We start from the raw sequence: 15,939 nt of genomic DNA on the forward strand, positions 1-15,939 counted from the left end.
GCTCAAATCACTAAAAACTAGAGTAATGCAAATCAAAAGTACAATGAGGTATCACCTCACACCAGTTAGAATGGGCTTCATCAGAAAATCTACAAACAACAGATGCTGGAGAGGGTGTGGAGAAAAGAGAAACTTCTTGCACTGTTGGTGGGAATGTAAACTGGTACAGCCACTATGGAGAACAGTATGGCAGTTCCTTAAACAACTAAAAATAGAATTACCATATAATCCAACAATCCCACTACTGGGCATATACCCAGAGAAAACCACAATTCCAAAAGACACATGCACCCCAATGTTCATTGCAGTGCTCTTTACAATAGCCAGCTCATGGAAGCAACCTAAATGCCCATCGACAGATGAATGGATAAAGAAGTTGTGGTACATATATACAATGGAATATTACTCAGCCTTAAAAAGGAACGAAATTGGGTCATTTGTAGAGATGTGTATGGATCTAGAGACTGTCATACAGAGTGAACTAAGTCAGAAAGAGAAAAACAAATATACCATATTAATGCGTATAGGTGAAATGTAGAAAAATGGTACAGGTGAACCCCCTTTCAGGGCAGAAATTGAGACACAGATGTAGAGAACAAATGTATGGACACCAAGGGTGGAAAGCCATGTGGGGGTGGGGTGTGTGTGATGAATTGGGTGATTGGGATGGACATGTATATATACACTGATGTGTATAAAATTGATGACTAATAAGAACCTGCTGTATAAAAAATAATAATAATAATTAAAAGAAAGGAAAATTAAAAATTAGAAAAATTAAAAATAAAAAAGAAAGAATGTAGAAAAGTGTCAAGAGCAACAAAGCTATTATTCCTGGGCATTGTTGAATACCAAATAGAAGAGAGGCTTAACATTTTTCCAATTATCTCCCTGGAAATAGCCAAACTTACTTCTTTAATCTTAGTTCTAGCATTTTATCTCTTGTTCCACAGGCAAAAAGAAAAAAAATATATATATATATTAGAATCACCACAAGTTTTTCTTGTTTTGCTTCCACCACCCTTGTGATTTCTCATTAAAGCCCTTAAAAAGTACTTGCACCCAACTCTCTCTTATTCCTGACATGTTTGTTAAGGAAGCTTGAAATTTCTCTAACCAGAAACCCCAGTACTGTTCTAGGCTCATCCAATAAACATTTGAATATCACATGAAATCTGCCTTCAGACAATATACAATGCAGTTGACATTACACACTGTTTTTAATGCCTGTTAATAATGTATGGGCTGTTCATGACTACAAATTAAGTTTTTAGGTCTATATAAGTATACTGAGGTGGAATATCTATGGTATTCTTTATTATCTAGCTAGGAATTGAACTTTCTTTTTAAGTCCTTTCCTTCCTTCCTTCCTTCCTTCCTTCTTTTCTTCCTTCCACCAACACTTTCTTTCCTTTTTTTACTCTTTCTTTGTTTTTTGCTCTAAACTCTCCACTCCAGCTCATACAATTACCTTACTCCATTCAGCATATGATCACCGGTTTCAATGTGGAGATATTGATCATGTCTGGTGCAGGAAGTGATTCTTGTAAGAAATTAGTGTCATGAACTCTCAGGATGATAGGTATTCTTAGGGTTATTTGACCATTCTCTCACCAGAATAAGTGAAAGTAGGTATTGATTGAACAACCGGAATCATCCAAGAGGTGGTATTCTTCTTATCAGTTAGATTACTAAAGGCTTCAGGCAATCCTTTATCCATGTCTCAAATCTTGGGTCAACATTTGTTCAGTATGGATTCCATTCTCAAGCAGATATCTCTCTGTGGTTCCCAAGAGATCATCAGCAATCCTTGGATTATGAGATTGAGGATATATCCCTGCACCCCAAGCATGAGAGCTGAGATTCACTCCCAGCAAAAGTCCCACCTCACTCAACCACTGAGCCATAAAGACATAAGACACACACTGTTTTTTCTAGTCTATATACCTATAACCACAGGTGGAAGGAAGAAGAGAAGAATGAATGCTGGGAAGAAAATAAAGATATCACAGTGCCTGGTTGTAGTGGCTATTTATTCATGCCTCAATGGATCTAATTACTCATTTGTTTTTACACATAAGGGACTCTTCTCTAAAGATCAAGAACAAAACAGTATAACTGTTTTGATATTCTTAATGCTACATTATTTTACCATTTTTCCCTCCTGACGAGGCTGCTTTTGTGCATTCAGCAACACTGTCAGTTTCACAGCATCATACATTTTTTTGTATCTTCCTTCAATACACTGCATGGGGCTAAGCACACAATAAATATGCAGTAAATAGGTGGTGAATTGGTGTAAATTACTATCTAGCAGATTCTTTTTCTCTACCAGAAGGCAGTGTATCCTTTTCAGTTTATTCATCCTATACCAAGCAGAGATATCCAAGATCTGTGATGATTTAGCGCCTGTTCTAACTGCTTGACTTTGAATTTATCATTTAGTTTGGGGCTTTACTTTTTTGAGAAAAAAAAAAAAAAAAACACTTACATTTGGAACATCATTTTTGTTCTGCTTGCATAATTAAAATTTAAGTGACAGTAATTTTCATTTGGACTTTGTCAGCTCAAAGTATTCATTTGTGTGATTCTATGTTTGCAGGCCTGGTGCAGATTGAATTTGCAGGTTAAGATCACAGATTCACTTAATAATGTAGAAGTCATAAGAGTAATAACATTAGGAATTATAGATGCTCAGGAAGGAGCAATGAGCTTGTTTTATAAAAATAAGCTCCTGAATCTCTATCTTTGAATTTTTTTTCCTTTCTTCTCCTTCCTGCCCACACACACCTGTCAGTAACTGTGGGAACATACTTAACAAAAAGGAAGAAACCAGAATCTTTTTGAGCATTCATTTGTTCAGTCACATTCAGCCATGTTATAATATTTGTTGCATGGATACAACTTTGATTGAATTGGCTTTCAACCTCTGGATGAAATGAAGAACATTCATACAGTAATAACAATGTTACCTGGACTGCCTCTCCAGGATCATTTGTATGTCACACTCCCTGGACCCATACGCTACAGCCACACTGACCTTTCAGTGCTTAGAACACATCTCAGGCCATCCTATGTCCTGTGGCCTCTGCCTGGAATGTTCTTTTTCTTTCTTTTCACATGACTGACTCCAACCTGGACTACAGCTCTCAACACAAATATCACTTGCTCAGCGGCTTTTCCTGACCCATCAGTATAAGTCAGACCATTGTGCTTTAGCATGCTGTAGCTTTCCTCCATAGCTCTTGCTGTGTTTGTAACTAAATGCTTCTCTGTGTATTCATTTAGTTGATATCCACCATTTATACTATCACAAGGAAGAAAAAAACACCTGCTTTGTTCAAGACTATATACTCACAGCATAGAACAGTTCTTCTGTAATAAGTACCTAATCATTATTTGTGTTTGAAAAAAATGTAACTTTAGGTCTCTTACTGAGTTATCTCAACAGCCATCTAAGGCAGATGGTGGTATACTTTCCAAAGGTGAGTGTCATTAATATCTTCCTTCCCCATGTGTGCCTACTGCTCCACCCATCAAGAGATGAAATGTGTTTTCTCTTCTTTTGAACCTGGGCTGATCTTGAGACTTGGCTTGGCCAACAGAATGTTGAGGAAGTGATTGTGTGCCAATTTCAGGCCTAGCTTTTAAGAAAATGACATCTCCCTTTTCCTCTCCCTTAGTAGCTAGCCACATAATGAAAAGACTAGGAAGGACTATTGAATGTTGACACATTACACAGGAAGAGACAAAGGCAGAGACAGAGGCAGAGGCCACATGGAGGAGTACTGAGGTGCCAAACATGTTTGGGACTCCTTCTTGGACCTCTCAGCCCAACCCAGCTTCTAACTAAATGCAGCCAAGAAAATGACCCCAGTCAATGCCTTGAGGGGCAGAAGGACTTTCCTGCTTAATTCTGCTTGTAGTCCTAACAGAAGAATCATAATAAGTAATGATTCTGTTGTTCTTTTAAGTTTGGGGTGTTGTGTTGTACCACAATGGAAGACTGAAACTGTGTTCCACCAGGAATCTTTAGCGTCTCTTTCAAAGGAAAGAAAAGTGAATATCAGAGAAATTTAGGCTATCTATCCAAGGTCATGTAGCTAGTAGAAGGTAGAACCCAGATAGTGTTACACATATTTTAAATTCTTAGTCCGGGATTTTATCTTCAGTATCACCTGTACTTTACTGACCATCAAATATATTCTCTGAATTCCTAAATAACTGTAATGTTGGAAATATGTATTATATTTGGTATCATACATACTAACAGGGTGATTGAGTGTTCTGTGAAATGGAGAAACCAATAGACTGGGAGTCAGAAGACCTAGGTTAGGGACCTAAGTTACCACCTTCAGCTCTGATTGCAGTTACCTCCTCTGTAAAATAAAGATCATAGAACTCATCTTCAAGGTCTGTGATGAACCTTAAATAAGATCTTATATTTTAAAGTCCTTTGTAAGCTGTAAAGAGCTATAGACATATTAACAAATAATCATCCATAAATTTTAGAATCTGATTCAGAACACTTTGAATTATTTAAAGGTTTACCCATTTTGCAATTACCATTAACCTTTGGGGTATTATGTTTATACTGATTCATTAGAATGAGAATGACACTGTTTCAGTTATAATTTTAGAGGAAACTTATGCTTTGAGGAAGATATAAATTATTTGTCTGAACTTTAGTAATGATTAAACAAAATAGCCTGATTTTTAATTAGGCACAGTACAACTCACTGAATTCTGAAAGCTGCCCAACACCTGGATGGACCCCCATTCTCTATATGCCATAGGCTCAGGGATAAAATTCATAGACAGTTACAAACCACTCATATCTAAAATCATATTCCAATAACTGATACTGAGAGTCAGGGCCATCCATTAATCATATGACAGATAAGATCGATTTTTACTTACACCTGAGGGAAGAAGGGCTAGTATGAATACTAGATGATTAACAAAAAGGACCAATCCCCCAATGCTTGGTTGTAAAGAGAAAATGTAAAAATAGCTGGAAGAAGAATATCTTTTACCAATTTCATATTTTGGCCAAGCATCAGAGACTCTCAGAGGTTAATTAGGTGAAAATAATCAGTATTATATTTTCATTAGTCATTGGCTTCACCTAACTTTGTCTGACTTCTCAAATACTTCTGCATAACCATCTAATTATCTCTGCTTCCCTTAAACATACGACACAAAGTGGAAGGCAGTGTTAATCAATTTTGTCGATAACAAAACCAGATAATTTGAAAAATAGTCGTAGCTGACCTTCAAGCTTTTCCTGCAGATTTGTGAACTGAAAGAAATAATGGCAACAGCTGCAATGGACTAACTAGTCTTCCAGGTTATGAATCTCTGTTGATTTTACAACTTGCAGCCATATATCATTTCCGAAACCCAACTAATCTCACTACTATTACTCCTGTCACCTCGATGAGTAGTTCATCTTCCTCCATAACATTAAGGGAAAGAAATCTTCTAGACGGGCAGAAAACAATTTAAGCTCAGTGATACTTAAGGGAAGAAAAACAAATTGACTCTAAGCCATCTAGACTGCAGCCCAGAGATGAGGGTGGAGTAGAAATTAAAACAAAAAACCTCCAGCCATAGTTTATTTTATATATATGAATTTTCAAAGAAATATTGCAGAAAGGAATGGAATCCTGCAAGACACAGTACCAAATCTAAACCCAAAGTTTTCTTATTTGACTCTGTTACAGATTGAGGTATAATTGGATATATATACCTCTTGCCAGTCAGGCCATTCAAGTACCTGAAAAGTAAGACCAGTCCAGAGATTTCCAAAATTCTCTATTCATCAAAAGCACCAAACGACTCTGTGAAAAATACAGATTTGTGGAATCTCCCTTAGGCATTTTGAGTTTTAGCCAAGTAAACAACTGGACTAAAATTTCCCTTACAAGCCCCAAGGTCTGTGTGTTTCATTCACTGTCTGCACAGAACCCATTATTATAGACATAAAACCAAAACTTTGTAAAATCTAGAGAGGAAAACACTCATCAAGTTTTCTTTTATAAAACAGAAATTTTGACAACATATAGAGCACGTGGGAACAACTTGAGAAAGAAGTCACCATGGACTAACTTACAAATATTTTTCCTAAAAATTAACACACTGTTGTCTAAGTTAAGGGATGGAGAACAACATTGGGAGGCAAGAGCAGGGCATGGAAAGTGAGATCAATCTCACTGTCTTTGGAGCACTTTTATCTTACAATAATTGAGAACATTCTGAGTCAGCAACAATGGGCCTATAAGAATAAGTGCTAGTTTGTGTAATAAAAAGATTAAAATGTTTAACTTGAATTCTCAATAGGGTAACTATATAAATTGTAGCCCCAGTCAAGTTGCTTTTGAAAATAAACGTGGCTGTATTGAGACTATTTATTATATTATAATTATATTTATTTGCAGCATGAAAATAAATGTAAACCAGGAATATCATAAACAATTTAGGTTCAGTCACCCATACTTCTAAATAATAAGTAATACTTACTTGTAAATAATAATAAGGGTTTTCTTCAGCATGAGATATTATTTGTGAAGTCTGAGGGAGAATTTCCTAATTTGGAGAAGCAAGAGCATGAGACAAATTCTCAGGGTTCATAAGGTCATAATGAATCCATTTTTGTCATTCCCAGCCAACAGATATTGAAGGAAATACTGGGGAAGTACATGCAACCACATGATTAAGAAGTCTGTGGACAATGGACCTGGGTCCATCCAATCCTCACCAAGGTGGCCAATATATTCTAAAGCCAGAAAATTCCAAACTCTAGGAGTACTATACATCATCCCCAGAATGTAACATTCCCCCCAACTCTAGTCGGCAAAATTCTAGGAAGAATATCAGAATTACCAACAGTATACCTTGAATACAAGATAAACAGAACTCTAGTGCTGAAAAATTTGTTTTTAGTGTAATAATTTCTAGTAAACAAAGGAAAAATAATTGTATAGAGGCAATGCTCTCTGGTGAAGATTGCTCATAACCATAGTTACCACCTTACCCTCTTCAGACTAAGCTAACAACTGAATTGGTGATAGATAATTATACCATCTCCCAGTTCAATTTACACTTTGAAAGAATTGAAAAATGCTAAGGGAAAGAATGCAAAAAGAACCTCCCCACACTGAGGAGGGGTGGGGGTGTGGATGTTACAGGTGGGGACTAGTAATAGTCCTGGAGAGATCTGCTCTGATCCAGGGATAAACAAGGGGGAAAGAAATAATAAGATTACAGTAATAGTTGTACTTTATGGTGAACAAACAAAAAAAGACTATTTTTATTTTTCTCCAGCTATTGCCTTTTACATTGTCCTGTTACATTTCCTTTCTCTGTCTCTTGGTAATACTATAAGCAAATCTCATTTCTGACTGATCACTCTCCAGTTTAAAACAAATTAAAGTCCAGCAAAGTTTAATTTAAAACAGCTGACTCCTATAAAGATAAAAATTTCTTTTCTACCCAAAATTCATAACTGACTCATGGCTTAGGGAATTTCTATGGAGAAGAAAACCATGATCTCTCCATGTGCCTTTCCTTCATGTTCTTCTGCTGTTTAATCTTCCAGGGCCAAGTTAGTGGAAGGAGGTTTCATGGGAAAAGAGAGAAAAATCTGCTTCACCAGTATTGATGTAACATTGTCAGTGTCCTATGCAGCAGACACTCAATTCCTGGAAAAAGTTATTGATAACTTGTGTAATGTATTTGTGGGTTTATTTAGAAGCACCATATGGATTTCTGCACAACAGGGTTTCCTGATTTGGGGGATAAGTTTGTTGTTTTGGTTTTTTTAAACCAGATATTCATTTTTAATTATTTAATTATTTATTTTTGGCTGTGTTGGGTCTTTGTTTCTGTGCGAGGGCTTTCTCCAGTTCCAGCAAGCGGGGGCCACTCTTCATCGTGGTGCGTGGGCCTCTCACTATGGTGGCCTCTCTTGTTGTGGAGCACAGGCTCCAGATGCACAGGCTCAGTAGTTGTGGCTCACGGGCCGAGTAGCTCCACGGCATGTGGGATCTTCCCAGATCAGGGCTCAAACCTGTGTCCCCTGCATTGGCAGGCAGATTCTTAACCACTGTGCACCAGGGAAGCCCGGGGATAAGTTTTTTGAGTGAATTCTCACAGTCCCCATGTAAGTGCTGCTTATAATAGTAAAGCCCATAACCTCTTACCATTCAGTCACTTTCATCTTGACAAACCATCTTAGGTTGAGTAATCTTCAAGATGACTAGGTAATGGATAATCTCCATGGAAAACTTAGGAGAATCTTGCCTTACCAAATGGTTGGCAAGTGGTACAGTGCTAATGACTCCTCTGTCAAAACTTTTCTTCCTGTGTTGTTGTAGCCAGAAGCCAGACTTTAATAAGGAAGGGCAAAAACAGTCATTTTGTTCATATAGTTCTCTAAATTCCAAGGATACATAAAAGGCTCTCCCAAGATGGTTGCAGATGGATGCTTGTGTAACTAGCAAAGAACTCTTAATAACTATATCAGTTTTCTATTACTGTATAGCAAATTACCAGAAATGTGGCAGCTTAAAACAATATCTATTTGTTATCTCACAATTTCCTATGTATCAGGTGTCCGGGTATGGCTAACAGGTCCTTGGCACAGTGTCATAAGACTACACGCAAGGTATTGGTTAAGCTGTGTTCTAATTTGGAGGCTCAATTAGGAAAGAATCTGCTTTCATGATCATGCAGACAGTTGACAGAATTCATTTCCTTGCAGCTATATGACTGAGCACACAAGCTTCTCACTGGATACAGAATGGAAACTGTCCTCAGGTAATAGAGGCTACCCATAGTTCCCTGATGTGTGACCCTACTCATAGGTAGTTCTCAATATGGCTATGTGCCTTATTAAGGCTTGGAGAAAAGTGTCTCTCTGCAGTTGGTTAAGATGGAGGCTTAGAGATGGCATCTTACATATTTTATATAACATACATAGATTAGATTCAGTTCCTCTGACATATAATCTAACCAATGGAATGACATCACATCACTCATGCTATACTGTCCTGGTGAGAAACAAGTCACAGGTCCCCCTCAAATTTAAGGGCAGGGAAGTATACAAGGGTGTAATATATTGGGGATCTCCTTAGGGTTTGTCTGCCAAAATAGTTAAACCAGCCCTGCAGAGATGTGTCTAGAAACTCCATTTAGAATGTGCTACTGCTTATCTATTTATTTCAGCTTTGAGCTTTACCTGAAATTCAAGGCAAAAAGAAAGGTCTCAGACAACTTTCTGTTACAAAAGACAAAGACATTAAAACTTGTCTATGAAATGAAAGAAAAATTTGAACAAGACATACAAGATATATGGGAATTGCTTATGTTTGAAAAATATTTAGTCCAAGTATCAACAGTGCATTAGATATAAATTTATTTGTGATCTTAAAGAAGTGAAAACACAGCGAATGTAAAGCAAGGAAAAATAGAAGATAAGAGAAGGCATTACAATAGCAAATAAAAATGACCTAGTTAAAGAAAGACTTTAAGGAAAGAAAAAAAAAAAAAGCCAAAGCAAAAATATAATATTATTAGTAATAAAAAGGGAATCAACATTGTAGAAAATACAGCAAGTGAAGTGGACAACAAGCTTATGAATGAGAATTAAAAGTAAGCATAAGTAAATAAAAGCAAAAATAAACAAATGGGACCTAAGGAAACTTCAAAGCTTTTGCACAGCTACAGAAACCATAAACAAGATGAAAAGACAACCCTCAGAATGGGGGAAAATATTTGCAAATGAGTCAGCAGACAAAGGATTAATCTCCAAAATATATAAACAGCTCATGCAGCTCAATATTAAAGGAACAAACAACCCAATCCAAAAATGGGCAGAAGACCTAAATAAACATTCCTCCAAAGAAGACATACAGATGGCCAAGAATCACATGAAAAGTTGCTCAATATCACTAATTATTAGAGAAATGCAAATCAAAAGTACAATGAGGTATCACCTCACACCAGTTAGAATAGGCTTCATCAGAAAATCTACAAACAACAAATTGTGGAGAGGGTGTGGAGAAAAGGGAACCCTCTTGCACTGTTGGTGGGAATGTAAATTGATATAGTCACTATGGAGAACAGTATGGAGGGTCCTTAAAAAACTAAAAACAGAATTACCATATGATCCAGCAATCCCACTACTGGGCATATACCCAGAGAAAACCATAATTTAAAAAGACAGATGCACCCCAATGTTCATTGCAGCACTCTTTACAATAGCTAGGTCATGGAAGCAACCTAAATGCCCATCAACAGACTAATGGATAAAGAAGTTGTGGTACATATATACAATGGAATATTACTCAGCCATATAAAGGAACAAAATTGAGTCATTTGTTGAGATGTGGATGTATCTAGAGACTGTCATACAGAGTGAAGTAAGTCAGAAAGAGGAAAACAAATATTGTATATTAATGCATGTATTTGGAACCTAGAAAAATGGTACAGATGAACCGGTTTGCATGGCAGAAGTTGAGACATAGATGTAGAGAATAAACATGGACAGCAAGGGGGGAAAACCCCAGCAGGGGTGGGGATGGTGGTGTGCTGAATTGGGCAATTGGGATTGATATGTATACACTGATGTGTATAAAATTGATGACTAATAAGAACCTGCTGTATAAAAAATAATAATTTTTTAAAAGTAGCATGTGTGTGTAATATGTTCATCATTTCAATGGAATCAAATGATAATTTCATTCTCAATGCTGATAAATTGAGAAATATAGACTTAAATCCTTTGTAGAGAATTAAATATAACTATAAGGAGAATGAAAATTTATCTATAACATATCATTTTACCAGAGGAAAAATATTCCTGGCTTACACAATGCATAGGAAGAAAATTGAAACAAGGAAGTAGAAAACAAAATAATGTAGCTGAAATAATAGTAATAAGCCTACTATGATAATAAGTTGAATGTGATTAACCTTCCTATTTAAAGAAAAAAAAATCCATCTATATTGTGCAAAATATAATCACAGCTAAAACGTGGATCCAGAAAGTGCAATACATTTAATAAGACTGACCCATTTCAAGGTTAGGAAAATTAGATGCCACTTTTGATAGGAGTAATATCAAATGATTTGCAGATAGGTTTTACTACTCTTACACCTTTCTCATGCTCTTGTTACTGCATCTTCCATGATTATATCATAGGAAGAAGGGATTAGGGAAAATAGAGAGTCCTTATAATCTGGCTGTTTATAATTTCTTCCATGGCAAACAACCATCTTTCATGAGACAAACATCTTTTGAGTGTGTTTGTAGTATCTTTGGAAATTACTTCTGACACCACCTTCTACATTGCTAATTCCCTGAAGAGGTATCACAGTTTTGGGCTAAACCCTTGCAAGCTTCCTCTCTATGTCCTGACTATATTCTTACCACCGCCCACAGGCTCCTACTATAAATCTATATATTCACTTAGGCAAACCACTGTATTGGGAAGACATACTAGTGCTCTGTAGGAGTTACTTCTGCACTGGTAACAAATGCCTCTGCCTGGCAAATGGCAGAAGTGATGCTTGCCCAACACTCTCTGCTCTTTCCTTGGCTTGCCATCTCAGGCAGATCCAGCCTGCTTCCTTCCCTTGGTATTCTCTGTGGAAGAAGTTGGTCCCAGTGCCTTTGTTCTGTTCTACCCTCAAAACTCTTGGGACACATGTAAGTCTTTCCCAAATCTCTTTCACCATGGTTCCCTCAGTCTCATGTACATGCTTGGAGTAGAGAACAGGGAGGGAAGCCAAATATATCTATACTTGTACAAACTCCTTTCAAAAAATCAAACAGTATGCAAATTTAGTGTTTTCCATAGGCCGGAGTTTCATAATTGTGATAGAGCAAGGCAGAACAAGTTCTGATATCTTTTGTAAGTTCTGAATGGATATGTCTAGCACTTATCTTTAAAATATATAAAAACTTCTCAGCTCACAAAGCTAATCCTGAGCTTTGTGGCTTTAGCCAAAAGTTTGAGTAAAGAGAAAGTTATTTTTTAACATCTGATTATAAAATAATGACATTTGTTAAGTGTTCATGTTACATACACTCTATATCTAAAACCTCACAGTATGCTCACAACAACTTTAAGAGGTAGGCATTATTATGCCAACTTTACTGGTTTAGGTGGGGTAAGGCAGGAAGCATATTCTGATAAGGAGATTTTCCCACAAGACGTTCACTGGGACATGCTCCTAGGAACAATATCTGTGATCCGTTGAGGGTAACAGGACTGGTCAGGAGAAAAGTTGAACTTTTAGGCATTTACAACAGAAGCCTCAGTTGATCCCAGATGGAGCTCCAGAGCCGAGGTTACTCTTCAGATTCATCCTGAATTAAATCAAAGGGACCTGGACTTTGTATCTGCACATTGACCACTCAACGCCAGGGAGTTCCCTATGATTGAGGGTAATTCCTACAAAGGCACTCCGCTGTGCATCATTGTCAAATGGGGGAAGGAGTGCCTCAGTCCTGAAAGCATGATCTGGGTGCTGGCTCGCATGAGGTATTAGATTTACTAACAAAAGTTGAGGTTTAGGGAATTTAATCATATTCCTCATTTTTACACAGCTGACAGTTTATAGACACAGGAAATCAACAGTGCACTACCTGACATTATATATTCTCTTCAGGATGGCAACTTTGCCCAACCTAAAATCATGTGTGATGGGAGAAGAGGAAGCAAACATGAAGACATATACAGTAAGAATAAAGGACATGTAAAAACAAATGAGAGATAAACAGAACAAGAAAATGTACCCTGGAAGAAGCGGGAAATTGACTAGATCATTGACATTGAAGAAAATTGAAAGGTGAATAACGATCTCCTGAGGAAAAAAGCACAATGACCAGATGTGTTTAGAGATGAAGTTTATCTAACCTCTAAAGATTGGATGATTTCAAACTTTTTTAGAATCTACCAGAATTTTCAAAGTTTAAGAGCTTACTTAGTTCATATTTTGAAGCCAGCCTACTTTTAATACTGAAACCTGACAACAGTACAAAAAAGAAAACTCTAGATCAATTGCATTTATGAGATGAATTGCATTTATGAGTATGTAAACTATACATCCAATTATATTTTCAAAAATACTATCTAATAATTTATAACAAGTAAAATACTTTATGGACAGCTAAAGTTTATTTCACAGACTCAAAGAGTAGTCAAAATGTTAGGAAATTTATAATATAATTCGTTTTTGAGAACTGAAACCATCTGTGTCACCATGACTTAAGTAAGACTGGACCACCTACGCCAACATAATTTGGCTATTTGTTCCAGGAAAACTTGGCCCAGGAAAGATAAGACTATAAACCAATAAATTATTTGACTGTCTGCAAAATTGCCTCAGAACAAATGATCAAAGACAGGGTCTGCAGACTTGGCCAGTTTACATATTAAATGACATTTTACTTACCAAACTTACCTTAAAGCTATTACTTTTCTATGACTACCAATCCAAAACTATTATATCTTAAGATGTACCTGATCCCAATCAGTCCTCCACCTTGAAAGATCTACCTTAAACCAGACAACAAAGCCCTATAATTAACCCACTTCTGACGAATTTCTTCTGAGACACTGCTAAATCTCTAATAAGCAGTCTTCTCCCTTAATGCAGTGAAGTTAAATAAAACCTGTAAACATTGCAGCTTATTTGTAAAGCTTTATTTGTAAAATTGTCCAAACGTGGAAACAGTCAAAGTACCCTCAGTAGGGGAATAGTTCAACAAACTGGCAAATCTGTACAATGGAATAGTATGTAGCAAAGTAAACAAATTATTGATATACTTTAACTGTCTGGAAGGAAATCCAGAGAATTATGCTGAGTTTTAAAAAAAGCCAACCTCAAAAAATTATATACTGTATAATTGCATTTACAAGCATACCTCAGAGATATTGCAGGTTAAGTTCCAAACCACTACAATAAAGCAAATACTGAAATAAAATGAGTCACATGAATTGTTTGGTTTCCGAGTGCATATAAAACTGATGTTTACACTATACTGTAGTCTATTAAGTGTGCAATAGCATTATGTCTAAACAAAGTACATAGCTTAATTTAAAAATACTTTACTGCTAAAAATTGCTAACAGTCATCTGAGCCTTCAGCAAGTCTTAATATTTCTGCAATAGTGACAACAAAGATCACTGATTACAGTTCATCAAAACAAATATAATAATAAAAAAGTTTAAAATAGTTCTAGAATTACCCAAATGTGGTACAGAGACACAAAGTGATCTGATGCTATTGGAAAAATGGCACTGGCAGGCCAACGCAGGGTTGCCACAAACCTTCAATTTGTAAAAAATGCAACATCTGCAAAGTCTAATAAAGTGAAGCAAAATAAAATGAGATGAGCCTGTATATAATGCTTTTTAAATGACAAAATTATAGAAATAGTAAACAGAATAGTATTTGCCAGGATCACAGGAGTGGGATGGGTACAACTATAGAGGGGTAGCAGAAAGGAGATCCCTGTGGTGATGGAACAGTTGTATATGTTGACTGTGGTGGTAATGGCATGAATCTGAATTTACCCATGTGATACAATTACTTAGAAACACACACAGGCACAAACACAAACAACAATGTTACATGCTAAAAGGGCATTTGATAAATTTGGCAGTCATTCCTAAGAAAAATTCTAAGCAAGTAAAATGTAAAGATGGTAGCTAACTATAAGAATTCCGTCTAATGAAAAGCAATAACAAATCTTACCCAAAATGATAAAACAGACTTTTTCCATTAAAATAATTTATTTTGCAAAATGTTTAGTAGTAATTTGACAATATGTAATTTTCTATTAAAGTAGTGTGTATTACTACACCATATTTTGATACACCAAGTGAATTGACAATCAAAATGATGAATTATTGGTTAAAAGTAAAACAATTGATAACTTTTAAAGAAGCAATAATAATGAAAATGATTTAATTGCTGGTCCACTATGCTCTAAATCAAAATAGTCAAGTGAGTCTCAAGCAAAACACAGAATATACAGATACATTTCTATTAGTAAATTAAAGATTGCCAATTTAGCTTCAGGAAAACAATTTCAGCCATCATATTAATATATTTGTTTAAATTTTAATGGGATTGTAATTTATTTTGAATTTTATCCTTTGCTTTGAGTTTATGGTCATGGGGTACACACTTAAAGAGTTTAATGTAAATACATATTTAAGTGAAATTATTAAGAATAATTTAATTTAGCACTAGGGCTCATGAGGATTTTCTTTATTTTTTAACATCTTTATTGGAGTATAATTGCTTTCCAATGTTGTGTTAGTTTCTGCTGTATAACAAAGTGAATCAGCTATATGTATACATATATCCCCATATCCCCTCTCTCTTGTGCTTCCCTCCCACCATCCGTACCTCACCTCTCTAGGTGGTCACATAGCACCAAACAGATCTCTCTGTGCTATGCAGCTGTTTCCCACTAGCCATCTAGTTTACATTTGGTAGCATATATATGTGAATGCTACTCTCTCACTTCATCCCAGCTTACCCTTCTCCCTCACTGTGTCCTCAAGTCCATTCTTTACCACTGAATCATTATTCCTGTCCTGCTCCTAGATTCTTCAGAACGATTTCTTTTTTTTTTTTTTTTTAGATTCCACATATAAATCCATAAATAGAAAGGAAGATTCCAAGATTCCATGTGTGTTAGCATAAAAGTATTTGTTTTTCTCTTCCTGATTTATATCACTCTCTATGACAGACTCTATGTCCATCCACTTCTCCATAAATAACTCAACTTCCTTTCTATTTATGGCTAAGTAATATTCCATTGTATATACTTGCCACAATTTCTTTATCCATTCATCTGTTGATGGACACTTCAGTTGTTTCCATGTCCTGGATATTGTAAATAGTGTCGCAATG

The sequence above is a fragment of the Kogia breviceps genome, chromosome 11 (genome assembly GCF_026419965.1).
Source record: "Kogia breviceps isolate mKogBre1 chromosome 11, mKogBre1 haplotype 1, whole genome shotgun sequence".
NCBI lineage: Eukaryota > Metazoa > Chordata > Mammalia > Artiodactyla > Physeteridae > Kogia > Kogia breviceps.